The sequence below is a fragment of the Lytechinus pictus genome, chromosome 5 (assembly GCF_037042905.1).
Source record: "Lytechinus pictus isolate F3 Inbred chromosome 5, Lp3.0, whole genome shotgun sequence".
In the NCBI taxonomy this organism is placed as follows: domain Eukaryota; kingdom Metazoa; phylum Echinodermata; class Echinoidea; order Temnopleuroida; family Toxopneustidae; genus Lytechinus; species Lytechinus pictus.
Window position 1 is genome coordinate 26646910 of NC_087249.1, and position 7127 is coordinate 26654036.

Here is a 7127-nt window from a genome sequence, read left to right on the forward strand (position 1 = left end):
AAATGAAAAATTGTAATCACCTTTTAATGTCATATTTCACGAAACTGATACGCGATGAGAACCCCACTGGAGTTATATTGTCGAATTTCTAAATCATATTTGTGGATACTGTTTTTTAGTCACCGTGACTATTTCATGCATCATAGTCAAAGGCAAATACGCATGAACATGCAATAAGCCACTCACCCCAACTCCATAAAATAAGATACTTTGATTTCACATGTTAATCTTCTTAGATCATACGTGTATTAAAAGTAATGCTACACTCTTAAAATGTTGGCAACATACTATCCAAAAAAAAACTTTATCTAACTCTGGGTAGTTTTCAACCAATGTAGTTTTCACCCAAAGCACAGATTATTGGTTTAAAACTACCCAGAATTGGATAGTTTTAAACCAATTATTGTTGTGAGGACAGTAGGTTGCCAAACATTTTTAAGAGTGTATATATCCAATTAAAATAAATGAAGACAGTGCTCTACAGAAAGATAGTACAATGCATGATTATACACCCCGTACATTATGTTTGATAGTTCAAATTCAAGCCATCGATGGTGAAAAGACAAAAGGGTACCATTAAATCGAAAGTTCACAAGTGAGGCAAAATCTGGTATTCACCCTCGCCCCCACCCCAACCCACCCCCTCTATCCCAAAGTGGGCGAATAGGTCATCTTCCTGTTTTCCTTTTCTAAATCAAATCGTAATTGCCACGGATAATAAACTGATCAATATTTGTGATCAGCTTAAGTTGTGAGTGGGAATAGAAATATATGCTCTGGCCCCCTTTTTAACATTCATAGCCAGCTTACTTTCTAAGCCCCTCTAACAATGCCGTGATAATGGCTTCCCAATAATCGTATTTCAAATTGATTTGTCTAGTATCCGGTATTTTTATAGGGCAGCACGGCTCATGAAATAAAAATATAATTCGTAAATCCATATTTAAAAACTTATTACCGGTGTCTTTACGATGATTTTCTTTAATGATCTTTGCATTCATTAACATGCATGAGTATTTGTTTTTCGTTTCGCCGGCAAAGCAGATCGAGACTATAGGCGCCGCTTTTCCGACGGCGTCGGCGGCGGCGTCATCAACATCAAATCTTAACCTAAGGTTAAGTTTATGAAATTACATCGCAACTTAGAAAGTATATGGATCTAGTTCATGAAACTTAGACATAAGGGTAATCAAGTATTACTGAACACCCTGCTTTTGTTTCAGGTCACATGATCAAGGTCAAAGGTCATTTAGGGTCAATGAGCTTTGAGCTCGTTGGGGGTATTTGTTGAATTTCCATAACTTTTAATGTTTATGGAGCTAGATCATAAAACATGGACATAAGAGTAATCAATTATCGCTGAATATCCTGTGCGAGTTTCAGGTCACATGACCAAAGTCAAAGGTCATTTAGGGTCAATGAACTTTAGTCATATTGGGGGTATTTGTTGAATTACCATCGTAACTTTGAAAGTTTATGGATCTAGTTCATAAACCTTGGACATAAGAGTAATCAAGTATCACTGAACATCCTGTGCGAGTTTCAGGTCACATGATCAAGGTCGAAGGTCATTTAAGGTCAATGAACTTTGGCCATGTTGTAGGTAGTTGTTGAATTGCCTTCATAACTTTGAAAGTATATGGATATAATTAATGAAATGTGGACATGGGGGTAATCCAGTATCATTGCTCATCTTGCATAAGTCGTAGGTCACTTGATCAATGGTCAATGAACGTAGTAGCATATTATATGAATAGTGTTTTTTGTGAATAATTATTTTATAGTCATTTTCAAAGTCAGCACTGCTACTATATTGAATCGCGTAATGCAGGCGAGACTTCCAGAAGCGCTCTACCTTTTAATTAATCGAAGCCTGTATATTTAAGCTTATCTTTTCACATCAGTCTTTTGCTCCTTATATTATCAAAAAAATTGTTGATGCTGACCGGATAACACCATGAATTTAGTTGTCAAATATCTAATTTGTATCTTTAATGAAATTGTATTTTTCTTAGACCTTTAAGCAGATTACAATACATTGTTCACTTTGCACACTTCATCTTTCTCCAACGCTAATAGATAATATTCAGCAAGAAATAAAAAGCAACTATTATTCCATTCATTTGCTTCAAATTGAAGACCATTATTATTTTAACACATATAAATCGGACATCAACTGAATAGCAATCACATATTCATGGAATTCGTATTTCTTATCAATTTCGATATTTATCAAACCGCATCAATTTATTATGTTTCCACGAGGCTGATAATGGCAGAATGATACCGAGAAGTACATTCCCTCGAAAACTGCCCCCAAATCGGGCAAAATAGTCAAAATTTGGGTAAACGCCCCTCATTTCCGGGTAATAACACGTTTGTAAACGCTTAGAAGTAGAGCAAGCGTTGTACGTTTATCATCTTCACCATCGTTCCCTTCACGTCCTGGTTATCACATTAAATTTCATGAAAAACATATATATGTGAGGAACGCCCCTCTCGTCATCACCCGCCCCTCTCACTGGAGCTGGTCATACCATGGACCTACCAAACACGAAGCACATACCAGACGCAGCGGAGGATTACAGAGTGCCTGCCTACCAGAAGGTCGTGAAGGATTATTCTATAAAACCCCATCCCTTTCCAGGGCCGAAGCTTGTTTGGATTCGACCAATTCCCCTGCACCCCATCGCCTGCATCAGTCTGCCATTTATTAAGAGAGAAGCAAAGGGATACTAGCGACCTACATTCCCACTTAAGTCTCCCTATCCTTTATGTTTTCATTCAATAACGCATAGGCCTAGGCCTACATGCAATTATTGTTTTCAGTGTGGTCTCCTTCAAACATCTAGCAATTCACAATTTTTCCGAAACATTTTATGATTAGCCAATTTTGAGCAAATTATAATATCTAAGCGCCGCAAAATGAAAATGCCTTAAGTTAAGTCCCCTCCCCCTTCACAAGCACCCACATGCCTTAACATTTGACACCCACACAGATAAACACACACACACACACCGGCACCATACCGCGATAGTGATAATTATCGATGGTAAGAACATTCGATATGCTCGGAGCCTTTCTTGTGCTAAATGAGATAGATACCGCAAATCTTCCCTGAATTAGGATGAACTTTACATAATTCACTAATCATAACAAATAAATTATTTTTGCATTCAAACGAATTGTAACAACGCTAAGTCTAATGAGAAAATAATTTAACACAATGCAAGCAAAAGAAACGAGATGACCGAAAACATTTTAATGTTTAAAGCGACTGATATAACGTATGGAATTTGTCTTTTCGTTCTTCGATCTTTTCGGATAATAAAACATATATATTATAGGCCTGCTGTTTTCCACGCGAGAATAATGTTATTCTAAAGTGAATTTCTATAGGAACGCGCATATTCTAAACTATACAGATTCTTCATCTTTGAGGTGACATTAAAGGAACGGATAACGTTTCCCTGGAGTTACTATTTTATTTTCAAATACCTTAAGGCGCACTTTTGTAAGACGTTTGAAAAAAACCCACCTGTCTGACAAGTTTAAGTTGTTTTTTAATTACAAACTATATCGTTAATTGTAATGCCGCTTTTTCTCGTAATGATGAAACTTATAGTATAGGCCTATTTTAATAGTGTAATGGTAAATACACATAGGACTGATAGGTGGCAACCCCCGTTTTTCTGAAGACGTATGGAAACTCTCTCTCTCTCTATATATATATATATAATAGATATATATATATATATATAAAACCTTGGATTTTTTTTCGTGTTTTCCATGATCGGAAGTTTATTCCAAGTCGAGATAAAATAATATGAAAGCCTTTTCGGAATATTCTGCGATATACAAACTAGCTAGGATCATACCTTCGCCCACGAGCTTCAGTGAACACGGATTTCCTTAGATGATACAGCTAAATATAAATGTAAAACAATCTTAGGGACATCATTATTTTCCCTAAATCGGTGAACAAAAATGTGTGGCTTTTTTATTCGTCGTGCCCACAAGATAATCCTGCTCGTTTTCCCCTGCGCATACGGCTTACCAGCTGAACGTGTATCGGAAAGGAAAGTGGCCTTCGATATTTTATTTTCCTCCATGTAAATTCGGTAATACCGACTCGGCGGTCCCATAGCGTTGGAGAGGGTAAACTTTTTTTTCGACATGCCTTTCTTTCCATGAGTTTAGACGATAGAGCCCTGGTTTTGGAATGGGACACCGACCAACAAGAGGAGTCGGAGTTTTGTTTCCCATCCCCCATTCTCATCTTATGATCTCACTTAAATCTCCACATCGAAACGGCTCAACGTCTCCATCGTAAGCAAGATGCAAACATTAGATTTCTATTATTAATATGATTATCCACTTAATATGTTCGAACAAGGCAAGGATACAAAGTAGGATTCATTACGCTCGTGTAAACCACCTTCCGCCTTTTACATCTTAATAAGATTTTCCTGAAGTTAAAATATTTAATCTACCATTCATTTGATGGGCATCGATCTGTTATAAAATTGTATGCTTCTCTCCACCAACAATAATTCTCTTTAAAAGGAGTATACCATGTGAAATTAATTACAATGAAGCAGATTAAAATGGAGAATTCAATTCACATTTATGACTTACTATTTTACATACCCCTGAACTTGGAAGCTCAGGCTGATGCTTAGAAAGTTGAAATGCACTTTCCCTTCCTCTCTTTTATGAAGGTTGGTTTATTCAGGGAATCCCTTGCTTTTTTCATGGTATTTAAATCTAAAACAGTGAATTGTTATTAATGATTTATATCATACCAACGTTTTATATAAATTGTTAGGCCTACGACTCATTAGATTGATTATTAAAGCTATAGAAATAATAACCAAGTTTAATTTTATAATCTTATTGGCAATATCATTTTACTACATAAAAGGTAAAGAATATTCTAAACGAGGTGCAAAATACTTATTATGTATCTATATGTCAACACAGGCAGGTATCATGCCGGTGACGTCATTAAACGACAAATTAAGTTCTCGAAGTGATAGTATCAATGATATGGATAAACTTCCTATATTCATTTCATTTTGTTTAAGAAATTTTACAATTAACATTATTTTTTAACATACCCCCTTACGGAAATGAAAGAGAGAAACAAGAACACCTTTCATAAATAAATAGTAATTGTCATTTGCGTTGCCATACGTTTTGTGTACTCTGTGTTATTTTATTTATGCCGCAAATAATAAAAAGTGTAACAATAGTGACACATTTTCTTTTAGGCAACAATACAAGGGTATGAGGGGTAAAAATTGAGTCAAATCGATATCAACATTTCATTTGTATTATTATGGATTTCACTAAAATACACATCATCAAAAAATGAATATGTATGAGGAACAAACTTAGTGTAGGCATTTCGTATCGTCCCGGAGGCTCCGATGGCAACATATAGGCCTAATCATTAGGATTTGAAGAGATGAATTCAATTCAGAGTACAAATACGAATGTCTGCACAATGTTATCCATTGCCAACGATGAATTTATCACAATTTGATAATTTTAAAGGTTAACCGTTATATCTCCTTGGTATAACGCTTTTGGGGGCAATCGGAACACGGAGAGGCTAAAGATTATGTCTGCCTCGAATTGCAAAGCCCTCTTCCCCACGGGTCACCAATGGTATTCGAAGGGTGCTGTGCTGTTTTACTTTCATCTCCCCTTTGGAAAATCAGAAATCCAAATCTTGAAATCCCACTTCGAATATAGCCTCATCTTGAGAGGAAAGGGTAACTCCCATACTCCTCAAATATTTCAAACTTCATCCATCTCAGTTGGAACTTCGTAATGTTGGCTCAATATCATGTCATAGGTTTTGTGTTTTATCTAAAACTATCTTTCAAATTCGTATTATAATGTAGAACTGTGATTCACTCCATCTATGGAGATACCAACATTCTCTGAATTCGTGCTCCGTTGATTCACCATTTCATACAGATTATGAAATATCATTTCAAAGAATAATGCAGTCTCATACAATATTCGAAAGATAACTTTGCTCAGTTTACAAGAGTTATAGGTCTTTCGTAATTGCAGACAAAATATGTCTTTCTTACAGAGAAACAATTCTGAATCACACGACTCTATAGGCTCACAGTTTTGAATTGAATTACACATTTTACTGATTTTTTTTTTAATGAATGAAATGGAATATGGTAGGCCTACATGGCAGATAACGATAGACGTGTATATCCAAACACTCATTCTAAAAGGACATCGGGCCAACTCCAAGATCATGATAATGATGTATGATTTTTATTAATTTGAGCCCTCTACGTGCTAGTTATTAATCATTGATTAATGATCATTAATTTAAAAAAAAACGAACACTCCCCTTTGGCAACATAATATACATGATGCATATACAAGTTACACCCTTTTCTCACTATTATGTAAACAAACAGCGATTGCAGTAACAACCATTTTCATCAGAAATCATTACACACGCCTATTTTCTTATCCAAATATTACTAGATTATCTTTTGCTCTATCATTTCAGACCTAAAAATATTATTATTATTCAACTTATACCAATATGACTGTTGCCTAATTACATAACATCAGAGATAAGTGTTTTATTCATATTCTCTTCAAATTCAAACCAAAAATATTCTCCTCCAAAAAATAAATTCATATCTGGGTACGACTGAGAATCCATCTGATATCTTGACTTATTTCACACTGACAGAAAAAAATGTACAACATTCTCCATTTCCTTTCTACTGAAGGAGCAATGGGTGATAAATGATGATGAATGGTGAGTACAAATTTCTCACACAGATGTATACTTAGATGTAACGTATATATAAAGCAATAAATTCGAAGATCCCTAAAGACTAACATGATGGAAAACGTTCACATCGTTTTATACTATCATCATGCTCGCTTTATTTCCATTTGTAAGAGCCACCTATCCAAACCATGGTGTAATGACAGAGAATACACAAAATGTTGGCACATTAATTTTTGTTTCGCGCAATCAGAAACGCTGACTTCCCCCGCATAAAATCGATCATAAGCAATTTTTGACCTTGAGCTAGATTTGAATGAAATTATAATTTCAATGGTAAGACTG